General features: G+C 38.9%; 1 long non-coding RNA gene across 1 annotated transcript in view; it reads right to left on the bottom strand.

Moving 5' to 3' along the window:
• Positions 1-12,703, bottom strand: part of LOC140460657 (uncharacterized) — a 76,254-nt gene that overhangs the window by 18,365 nt on the left and 45,186 nt on the right. Inside the window, exon 3 of the long non-coding RNA XR_011954263.1 lies at positions 4,426-4,516. This is a non-coding gene — a long non-coding RNA (uncharacterized lncRNA). The remainder of the gene's footprint in view (positions 1-4,425; positions 4,517-12,703) is intronic.

Genomic DNA, 12,703 nt, shown 5'->3' with positions numbered 1-12,703 from the left:
AATTACCCCCCACCAATTACCTAAGTGATCTAAAATACCACAACTTTATTACTAAAACAGAGAAAATTAAAATATTAAAATAAAAATTAGTTAAAACCAACTAAGAAATATAAAAGCGTTAAAAAACCTTAAAATTCCCAACCTAAAACTTAAATAAATCAAAGGGAGTTATTAAGAGTCCATAAAAGTCCGGAGGAGCTCGAGGGTCAATGACAAAGACAAGTTTGTGACATTCTGCGCGAAGGATTTAAACTTCGCGATCCCGAGGGTCTTCATCAAATCTGAGTTCTTTGAAAACCGTTTCCCTCGGGCTCCCATCACAAACTGTAGAAGGATACCTTTCCTTTACCGGTAAGGTCCATTATCTCCTTCTCAAGATGTTGATATTTCTTCGTCTTTTCGTCCCAGGCCCCTTCGAGGGAGTTTATTTGGAGATCGGACCTAACTGTTACATCTATAACAATTATCTGCTGCTCCTTCGTCACGATGAGCTTCGGTACCAAGAGTTTCCCGGCCTCATCCTTAATCCTAGGTTCCACATATATTATCCACCCGTATTTCTTGATATATTTAACTAACTCCTCAACTATTTTGTTGTGCCTCTTAATCCTCATATTTTTTACAAAGGGACACCAACCAGAAATATGTGCTATTGTTTCTGAAGGATCATTACATCTTCGACAACTTTTGATGTTGAATGGCCTGCCATACGATAATGTCGCCCTTGTTGGAAACAAATTCGTTCGTAGCAACAGTGAATTAATCACTTTGGACGTTTTCATAGAGTATGTCCTCTTCAACCAGTTATTGGAGATACTATCATTCTTGTATTAGTGTGCCCCTGCCCCTTGACAGGGGAGGGCCATCCACTTCTGTACTTCTATAGTTCTCCAATTTGCGTAGTTGGAACTCGCAAATTCTTCCATTTCTTCATCTTCTTCCATAATGGTATCTCCAACATTCGACCCTTGATTGATACACGGATTCCAGATGTTCTCCAGTGCCTTTAGACTACTCATTTTCCGCATCTTCTCCTTCACACTACTGCCTTCAAAATGAAATGAGGCATGTAATATTTCATCCGTCGAATTCTGTAGTGTACCATACTTCCTCAGAGTCGAAATCGGTATGAATACTGACAGACGATTTAATGCCAGGCCACCATCACGGGCTTTTGCGTAGAGCACCCCGTCCGTAATCGATTGAGGAAGATGTAAGATTTCCTTCACCACATTTTTAATAATATTGTCTAGTTTACTAAGATAGTTAAGAGAAACGTCCGCTAAAATTAGATAAAAATACAATCGAGGGATAAAATATGTTTTTAAAATTTCAAATTTCTGGCCTGGTTTTAGAGGAGACCTTTTTAAATTCTTCACCCATTCCTCTAACTGCTTTTCCCATTCGGTGTTACTGACTCCCACCCATGGGTCAATTTTGGCCCCAAGATACTTGTCAGTAACACCCGGCTCTATAAACTGTATAATCCCCCCCATTAATACTCCAATTTACTACATCGTTATATATAAAAGTTTTATTTCTATGGGTAAGATAAAAGCCCTTGGTTTTATTAATATTAATCCCCATTCCAGTATTATTTCTACATTTCTCCACTACTTTCAAATTGCATACCTTTCCCTCATAAGTTTCACTAATCAAGGCAATGTCATCTGCGAACACAAGCGTTGCGCAGTGACAACTATTTCCATCCTCCCCAAGAAATATTCCTTTTTGTTTCTCTTCAATTGTGCAAAGTAAAGGGTCCATAACTATGTTAAATAAAATTGGTGATAAAGCATCACCCTGTTTTAACCCCCCGTAAAATGGGAATATTCCCGGTTTTACAATTAGAACCCTCTACTTGAGTAGAATTCTTATCATATAAGTTTATTATCAATTTAATAAATAATACCGGAAGATGAAGCCGCCTTAACGCAGTAATAATTAATTTATGTCCTATCGTGTCAAAAGCTTTCGCCAAGTCTATAAAGACTACAGCTAAATTTTTCTTCCTCTTCTTGGCACCTTTCATAATATTCTCAAGGATTTTAATATTTTCCTCGCACCCTGAGATACCAGACATAAAACCTTTTTGACGTTTGTTTAAACCTATTACCTTATTAAGCCTACCCGCCACGATTTTAGTAAAAAGTCTGAGCAGGATTGGCCCGATAGTTATTGGCCTCCAATTATCTATATCTTTAAGTTTATCCTCACTGCTCACTTTTGGGATTAACATTGTTCTACTAGTTTTTAACCTGTCTGGGATCCTACCACTTTGTAGCCAAATGCTATACACCCTAGGCAGTATTAAATTATCTTTATTAAAGACTTTAATAATCTCCCTTAACGTTACCCCATCTGGTCCTGCGGCGGTGTTCACGTCCATCGCCCTTAAGGCCTGATCGACTTCTTCCACCGTCACAGGACCAGATAGAGCAACGTCCATGGATTCCTCTCTTTGATTTTTGTATTTGGCGAAACCCCTTAAACTATTTTTCTCATTAATAGTCATTAATTTCTCTTTAAAATATTCCTCCAATTCCTTCTCGCTTAGGGGACATTTACTATTAACAGGGGCTCCCATTAAAGTTCTTGCCAAATACTGCCTTTTACTTTTATATAAGACTTGTGCCTCTTTAAACTTCCCTTTTTTCCCACTGTATCTCTTTAAAGCATTGTTTACCTTCCTATATTTCTTTCGTCCATTATCCTTAGCTTTAAACTTTATTCTATTATTATCACTTATTTTACTCTTTCTACCATCCTCCTTCCTCTTTCCTAATTTACCCACAATCTCCCCCATAATCTTATTAAACTCTTTGCAATCTTTTTTACCCTTCTTCAGATCTTCCTCCATTATTTTGATCAAATCTGTGATTGAGCCATTTGGGCATTCCCTAACATCCGTAATGTCCTGATTCTCCTCTTCTACGCTCCTATCCGGTATCAGGTCACTTCCAATTCTGTCATTATCCTCTCCTTCCTCTTCATCAATACTATTGGGGAGCTCGTCTAAATTTAAATCCTTCTTACTAGATTTATTTTTCTTGTTTATTAATCGTCTCTTGTCTGAAATTTGTTTTGCAGTTTTAGACCCCATCCTATCCGCTATCAATTTATTTATATTTCTGCAACCATTAAATTCAGATTCCAATTGTTGCAGCATTTCAGTTTCCTCTCTAGACCATACACCCCTTTTATTTCCATCATTATTCTCTATTTTGTCCACCTTACTCCCTTTCGTTTTCTCGTTTCTTAAGCTAGGGTGTGCATGCCTTTCATGTTGTCCCAATCCTCTAGCCGATTTAAATTTTAATGAGCAAAGCTCACATTGAAAGGGTTTCTCTAAATCTTCCTCCACATTCCTATCATTAACGTTACGACAAGTACCTCTATTACCATCCCCATCTCTCTTACATTTCGGATAATGGCACGCTACTGCCTGGTAACTACCCTCCCATTTACATTTGCTACACCTTATCCTAACCGATTTAATCCCTCGACCTACTTTTAAATGCTTCCTAAGTAACCCAGTAGTATTGTAGATGTTATTACAATAACTACACTTACAATCTTCTATAGGATAATTGATTGTAATTTCTAATTTATTAGTTTCTCTATTGGACGGGTGTATAATCCTACCCTCATCTTCCCCCTCTTGTCTCTCTAAAACTCCACTTCGATTAAAATTAAAGGGCCCTTTAAAATTCGAATTAAAAATTGTCCGGCTCTTAAATGGACTTGGCTGTAGAGGGGCCTTCTCTCCCAGCATTGTCTTTCGAATTTTGTCACTATTCTGGACTATATTAAAGGTTTCCTCGTGCCTGCCCGAGGACAACCTTGCCGGAATAATTCGTAAGGTCTCATCCGTCTGCGTCTGAATTGAGACGGATTGTACAGTCCGATTTTGGCTCGCACACTTTACACACGGAGCCGCCAAAAGCCACCGTGCGGGGCGGTTATTTACCCGGTCTCCCACCCAACCGGATACTTTGGTATCAGCCATAACGCCTTCACCAAAATTTTGTTTCCCGTAGACCGACAGGTCACCAGCCGTCTTGTATCTTTTCTACCAGGTCGTATTAGCCGAACTATATCGAGTAATGCTCAGACAACGGTTAAAACGATCAAGCCGCCGTGGCGCAAAGCACCAGTAATATCAGGTTAAAACCAAAGATAAAATCGATGGTAAAACACTGATAAAACTAGACTAAAACGCCACTAAGACAGCTAAAATCGCCCCTGTCAGAAGCTTCCTCGTATAGGCCGTTACCAGGGGGAACCACGAGGAGGTTCGACCTAAACTTTGCACTCGGTAAAATACGTAAAAACGAATGCAAAGGTGACTACGCAGGCACCGGTCTGAGACCAAAACCTAAAAACACTGTAGTCACATCCCCCCCAGTATTTATCTGCACTCACCATCGATGATGGATCATGTCCTTTTCGAGTTTTAAAAGTCGCTCGCCGACAGAATGAAAACCCCAATCCAGCGAAACCACAGCCAGAAGATCTAAAATGGGGACAGTAAAACAATAAAAAGATTTAAAATACCATTGTGAAGCAGAATACTCAGCGAGGGACAAAATGAGAGAGGGCTATCAACCATTTCGACTAGGTATCCCTTCATCATTTGTTGATTGTAGCGTGCTCTTTATTTAATTTACACCAACTTGCCCTCCACCAATTAACTTATGTGACCTAAAACACAGTATCTTTATTAATAAAACCCGAATACTTAAAATTAGCAAATCGACCTATTTTAAATCACTAAAACTATTTAAAACTAATAAATTTAAAATATCTTAAAATCTAGAAAGGTCTAAAGTCACTAGTCGAACGGAGTTGTTACAAGTCCATAAAAATTCGTAAGAGTTCAAGGGTTAAAGATAAGGTTAAGTTGGTAATGTTCTGGGCGAAGGATTTATACTTCTCAATCCCGAGGGTCTTCATCAACTCTGAGTTTTTAGAGTGCCATTTCCCTCGGGCTCCCATCACGAACCCATAGAAGGATAACTTTCCTCTACCTGTAAGGTTCATTATCTCCTTCTCAGGATGTTTGTATTTGTTTGTCTTCTCCTCCCATGCCTCTTCGAGGGAGTTTATTTGAAAATCGGACCTAACTGTCACATCAATAATGATTATCTGCTGTTCTTTCGTTACGATGAGGTCCGGTATCCAGAGTTTCCCGTCCTCATCTTTAATCCTGGGTTCGATATAGATTGTCCACCCATATTTCTTAATATATTTCACTAGTTCCTCACTTATTCTGTTATGCCTTTTTATCCTCATATTTTTAACAAAAGGGCACCATCTGGAGATATGTGCGACAGTTTCTGAGGTATCCTTACATCTACGACAATTTTTCACGCTGAATGGCCTGCCATACGCTAACGTCGCTCTTGTTGGAAACAAGTTTGTTCGTAAAAGCAATGAGTTAATCACTTTCGTCGTTTTTATATGATCCATTCTCTTCAACCAATTATTCGAGATACTATCGTTGTTGTAATAATGTACGCCCGCTCCTTGACAGGGGAGGGCCATCCATCTCTGTACTTCAACTGTCCTCCAATTTGCATAGTTCGAACTAGCCAATTCCTCCAACTCATCCACTTCTTCCGTCATAGTATCTCCGACAATCGATCCTGGGTTCCAAATATTCTTCAAAGCTTTTAAGTTGCTCATCTTCTGCATTCTTTCCTTCAAACTACTACCCTCAAAGTGAAATGAGGCATGTAGTATTTCATCTGTTGATTTCTGCAGTGTACCGTACTTCCTCATGATCGAAATTGGTATGAATACTGTCAATCGATTTAATGACAGGCCACCGTCATGGGCTTTTGCATATAGCACCCCATCCGTAATCGATTGAGGCAGATGTAAAATTTCCTTCGCCGCATTTTTAATAATATTATCTAGTTTATTAAGATAATTAAAAGAGACTTCCGATAAAAGTACATTCTTGGGATAAAATACGTTTTTAAAACTTCAAATTTCTGGCCAGGTTTTAAAGGTGAGCTCTTCAAACTCTTTATCCATATCTCTAGTTGGTTCTCCCACTCCGCACTACTGATTCCTACCCATGGGTCAATTTTGGCCCCCAGATATTTATCAGTCGTGCCAGGTTCTATAAATTGAATCTCCCCACCATTAATATTCCATTTTACTACATCGTTGTATACAAAGGTTTTGTTTTTATGGGTAAAATAAAAGTCCTTAGTTTTGTTAATATTAATTTCCATACCGGTATTATTGCAGAATTTCTCTACCAATTTTAGATTGCACCTCATCCCCTCATATGTTTGACTGAGTAAAGCAATGTCATCTGCGAACGCAAGCGTCGCACAATGACCGCTCTTCCCATCTTCCCCTAAGAAGATACCATTTTGCTTTTCCTCTATTGTGCATAGTAGGGGGTCCATTACTATGTTGAATAAAATAGGTGACAACGCGTCACCTTGTTTTACTCCCCTCAAAATGGGAATATTCCCACTTTTACATTTTGAACCCTCTACTTGGGTAGAATTATTATTATATAAATCTGTTAATAATTTGATAAATAATGCCGGCAGATGAAGTCTTTTTAAAGCGGTAATAATTAGTTTATGTCCTATAGTATCGAACGCCTTTGCCAAGTCTATAAATACTACCGCTAGATCTCTCTTTCTCTTTTTTGCACCTTTCATGATATTCTCTAGGATCTTGATGTTCTCTTCGCATCCTGAGATACCCGACATAAAGCCTTTCTGTCTTTTATTCAAATTTATTACCTTGCTTAATCTACCCGCAACGATTTTAGTAAATAATCTGAGCAGGATTGGGCCAATGGTAATTGGCCTCCAATTATTTATATCTCGAAGTTTATCTTCACTGCTCGTTTTTGGGATTAAAACTGTTCTACTCATTTTTAGCCTTGTTGGGATCCGACCACTACGTATCCAAATACTATATAGCCTAGGCAGTAACAAGTTGTCTTTGTTAAAAATATTAATAATCTCCCTCAAAGTTGCCCCGTCGGGTCCTGCGGCGGTGTTTACATCCATCGCCCTTAAGGCCTGATCGACTTCTTCCACCGCCACCGGACCCGTTCGGGCACTCTCCAGGGATTCCTCTCCTAATTTATTGTACTTGGCAAAGCCCCTCAAATTATTCTTATCATTAATAGTCGTTAATTTCTCCTTAAAATACACCTCTAGATCCTTTTCACTTAGGGGGCATTTACTATTAACAGGGGCTCCCATAAGGGTTCTTGCCAAGTACTGTCTCTTATTTTTATATAAAACTTGTGCTTCTTTAAATTTACCTTTCTTTGTACTATATCTCCGTGAAGGATTATTTACCTTTTTAAATTTCCTTCGACCATTATCCTTTCCTGTAACACTAGTTCTATCATTGTTCTTCTTCCTTCCCTTTTCCTTTCTCTTAACTAACTTACCCACTCCCTCATCCATAATACTATCTAACTCTTTACCACCTTTCTTACTTGTTTTCAAATCTTCTTCCATTATCTTTATCAGATCTATAACTGAGCCACCTGGACATTCTCTAATTTTCGTAATGTCCTGATTTTTACCTTCCCCTCTTCCACTATCGGACAGTACTTCATTTTCACTTCTATCCTTGTCCTCTCCTTCTCCTTCATCACTGTCGTCAGGGAACTCCTCCATGTTTAAATCCTTCTTGCTAGATTTCTATTTATTTATCAATCGCCTCTTATCCGAAATTTGTTTGGCAGTCTTGGACCCCATCCTATCCGCAATCATTTTGTGTATATTCTTACAGCCAACAAGTTCCGCTTCCAATCTTTGCAGCATTTCAGTTTCCTCACTGGACCACACCCCTCTTCTATTACCTTCCTTATTATCTACCCTTTCCTTCCGTTCTACATTACCCTTTTTTCTTTTCTCATTTCTTAGACTCGGGTGCGCATGCCTTTCATGCTGCCCCAGACCTCTAGCCGTTTTGAATTTCGATGGGCAAAGCTCACATTGATAAAGATTCTCTACCTCTTCTTCCTGACCCTTATTATTCATATTACTCGTTCCTACACTCTCAACCTCCCCTCTACTACATTTAGGATAATGGCACGCTACTGCCTGATAACTACCCTCCCACTTGCATTTATTACACCTTACCCTGACCGACTTAATCCCTCGACATACTTTAAGATGGTTTCTAAATAACCCAGTAGTATTGTAGATATTCTTACAATAACTACACTTAAAATCCTCCTATAGGGTAATTAATTATAATTTCCAATTTATCGGTTTCTCTAATTAATGGGTGAATAATCTTTTCCTTATCTCCCTCATCTTGTCTCTCCACGACTCCGCTTCAACTAAAATCAAAGGGTCCTTTAAAATTAGAGTTAAAAACTGTCCGGCTATTAAATGGACCTGATTGAAGAGGGACCTTCTCTATCAATCCTACCACTTGAATATTGTCCTGGTTATTCTGGACTATTTTTGCGGCTTCCCCGTCCCTGCCCGAGGATAGCCTAGCCGGAATAATTCTTAAGGTCTCATCCATCTGTGTTTGGGTTGAGACGGATTGTCTAGTTCGGTTTTGGCTAGCACATTTTGCGCACGGAGCCGCCAATAGCCACCGTGCGGGGCGGTTGTTTACCCGGTCTCCCACCCAACCGGATATTCTGGAATCGGCCATACACGCCTCAACCAAATTTGTTTCTCGCAGACCGAAAAGGTCAACAGCTGTCTCGTATCTTTCACAGGAACAGGTCGTATTAGCCGGCCTAATCCGAGTAACGCTCAGACAACGGTAAAACGATAAAACCGCCCGTGGCGTAAAAGTATAAGTAAAATCAGGTAAAACCAAAGATAAAACAATGGTAAAACGCTGATAAAACTCGACTAAGACACCAACAAACAGCTTAAAATCGCCACCGTCCAGAGCCTCCTCGTTTCGGTCGTTACCAGGGGGAACCAAGGCTATTTATTGCACTCATCATTACACGATGGAGTGTCCATTCCGAGTTTTTACGTCGCTCGTCGACGTATGACGTTGACCCCTTTCCAGCGAAACCACAGCCAGAAGATCTAAAAAGGGACGGTTTAAAAAAAACAATACAAAATTAAAATGACATTGTGATGCAGAATTCAGCAGGGCAGGATGAGCTAGGGCTTTCAACCATTGAACAGGATACCCTCTCATCCTCTGTTGTGTGAGGCTTGTGATTTATTTAATTTTCAACACCCAACTATCCTCCACCCTTACCTAAGTGATCTAAAATTAAACAACTTTATTAATAAAAATTAAAATAAGTAAAATCTAAGATTAAAACTCGCTAAAAACTCCTAAAACTATAACCACTAAAACCATTACAATACTTAAAATTACTAAAATTAACAAACAAAATACAATTATAAAATACTAATATTGCCGAAGTTCCTACAAGTCCATAAACATTCTCAGGAGTTCAAGAGTCAAAGATAAAGTAAGGTTTGAGATATTTCGAGCGAACGTTTTATATTTTTCTATCCCAAGGATCTTCATCAGGTCCGAGTTCTTACCGAACCATTTTCCTCGGGCGCCCATAACAAACCCACAAAACAATACGGTTCCACTACCGATTAGATTCCTTATCTCTTGATCAAGATGTCCGTATTTCCTGGTCTTTTCCTCCCAAGCCTCCTCAAGGGAATTGATCTGAAAATCCGATCTTATTGTTACATCAACCACCACGGACTGCATATCCTTTTGCAAGACAATGTCTGGTATCCACAGTTTATCAGATTTGTCTCGTATCCGTGGCTCGACAAAGATTGTCCATCCATATTTCCTAACGAATCCAATTAATTCCTCTACAATTCTGTTGTGCCTCTTAATTCGCATGTTCTTTACAAAGGGGCACCAACCCGAAATATGAGCAACAGTCTCAGAAGTTTCATCACACCTTCTACAATTCTTGATGTTGAAAGGCCTTCCATACGTCAATGATGCCATCGTTGGATACAGGTTAGCTCTTAACAGCAGCGAATTAATCACTTTTGACGATTTCATGTGCTGCATCCTCTGTAGCCAACTATTTGAGATGTTATCATTCTTATAATAGTGAATTCCTGCACCTTGGCAGGGGAGGGTCATCCATTTTTGCATCTCCACGGCTCTCCAGTTTGCATAATTTGCACTCCCGTATTCTTCCAAGCCGTCTTCGTCTTCATCACTATTCACGACAATATCCCTTTCCTCCGATCCAGAAATAATCTCTGGATTCCAGATATTTCCCATCACTCTTAGTTTACTCAACCTCCGCATTCGATCTTCCACGCTACTTCTGGCAAATTTAAATGATGCATGTAGCACCCCATCCTCCGACCTCAGTAGCGACTCATATTTCCTCATTATCGAAATTGGGATAAATGTCGATAAGCGGTTTATGGCAAGGCCTCCATCTCGAGACTTGGCATATAAAATGCCGTCTGTGATGGATTGTGGTAGGTGTAAGATCTCTTTGATCACGTTCTTAATAATGCTATCCAATTTCCTTAAATAATTCAGAGAAACCTCTGATAAAACCAAGTAATAAAATAGCCTCGGGATAAAATACGTTTTTAAAATTTCAATCTTTTGAACGGGTTTCAGGGATGAACCTTTTAAGTTCCCTAGCCATAATTCTAATTGATTTTCCCAGTTGGCCTTACTTATCCCCAGCCAGGGGTCAATCTTGGCCCCTAAATATTTATCAGTGGTCCCTGGCTCAATAAATTGAATCTCCCGATCTTCAAATTTCCAATTAGGCTTATCATTGTATATAAAGGACTTATTCTTGTGACTAAAATAAAACCCTTTCGTTTTTTTAATATTAACCTCCAGTCCTGTGTTCCGATAAAATCTTTCCACTATTCTAAGATTAAATACCATACTCTCATACGTCTCACTAATTAGGGCAATATCGTCGGCAAATGCCAACGTTGCACAATGGCAACCCTTCCCACCCTCATCCAGGAATATCCCCTTTTGTTTCTCTTCAATTGTACTAATCAGCGGATCCATAATTATATTAAACAAAATTGGCGATAAAGCATCGCCCTGCTTAACCCCGCAAAAAATCGGAATATTGTCGGTTTTGCAGTTAAAACCCTCGATGTGGGTAAAATTATTTTCATAAAGATCCCTAACTAGTTGTATAAAAACTCCCGGGAGCTGGAGTCTTCTAAGAGCTGTCACAATCAATTTATGTCCCACAGAGTCAAAGGCTTTGGCTAAATCTACAAAGACTATTGCCAGATCCTTCCTCTTATATTTTGCCCCATTTATTATATTTTCTAAGATCTTGATATTTTCCTCACACCCTGGGACTCCCGTCATAAATCCTTTTTGTCTTTTATTTAAATTGATAATCTTATTCAATCAATCTATTAGCCATAATCTTAGTAAAAATTCTTAGTAACATTGGACCAATAGTAATTGGTCTCCAGTTGTTAATATCTAATAATTCTTCCTCATTGTTACTTTTTGGGATAAGTACGGTCCTACTGACCTTCAGCTGGTCTGGTATCCTACCCGTGGCCACCCAGATTGAGTACAGTCTTGGCAGCAGCATATTATCCTTATTAAAAATTTTAATAATGTCTCCCATTGTCATCCCATCGGGACCCGCAGCAGTCTTGATGTCCATCGCCTTAATGGCACGATCAACATCTTCTACCGCTACAGATCCCGTTAGAATTGCAAACTGGGATTCCTCTATCTGATTATTATACTTTACAAAACACCTCAAATTATTCTTCTCATTAACCTTTGTCAATTTACCCTTGAAATAATCTTCTAAATCTTTCTTTTCTAGAGGGCACTTGCTTCTACCCGGAGCACCCATTAGGGTTCTAGCTAAATATTGACGTTTTGTTTTAAAAAGGACCTGCATCTCTTTAAATTTTCCTTTTTTCTTACCATATCTACTTTTTGCACCACTAACCTTCTTATTCTTCCTTACTCCACTATCCTTTATTTTAACATCTGTCCCTTTATTATGTTTAGTCTTATTGCTAATGTTTTCTTTACTCTTCTTTTCTATCTTATTTAGGATCATCTTCATAATCTTTTCATACTCATTTTTCCCCTTTTTATTCCTACCCAGGTTCACTTCAATTAAATTAAGTAGTTGATCCACTGATCCCTCCGGGCAATCCAAATTATTAATATCATTATAACTACTATCTATCCCTTCTTGTAACCTATCCACAATCTCGTTATTTTCCTCTTCTTCCTCATCCACATTACTATTCGACAATATCTCATCATCTACTTCAATCTTTTTATCATTCTTTTTAGTTTTCTTGGTTAACAGACGCCTTTTATCTGAGATTTGCTTTGCAGTCTTTGATCCTAACCCTTCCGCAATCAATTTATTAATATTCCTACTGCCAAATTCCAACTCTAATTTTAGCAACATATCCACTTCCTCAGCTGACCACAGACCCTTCCTATTACTCTCCTTACTAACATCTTTCTTCCTACCCTCACTGCTCTTTATCTTCCTCTTCTCATTCCTCAAACTAGGGTGTGCATGCCCCTCATGCTGCCCAAGGCCTCTGGCTGTACTAAATCTTAAAGGACATAAATCACATAAATACTTCTTCAATTCCATCTCCAAATTATTGCTACCACTATTCTCACTAGCACCGACCTCAACATTTAAATTATCAATAACCCCCTTGGTACACTTTGAGAAGTGACAAGC

Source organism: Chiloscyllium punctatum, chromosome 36 (assembly GCF_047496795.1).
Source record: "Chiloscyllium punctatum isolate Juve2018m chromosome 36, sChiPun1.3, whole genome shotgun sequence".
In the NCBI taxonomy this organism is placed as follows: domain Eukaryota; kingdom Metazoa; phylum Chordata; class Chondrichthyes; order Orectolobiformes; family Hemiscylliidae; genus Chiloscyllium; species Chiloscyllium punctatum.
The sequence above is the reverse complement of the archived record's forward strand: the minus strand, read 5'-3'. Positions and strand labels throughout refer to the sequence as shown.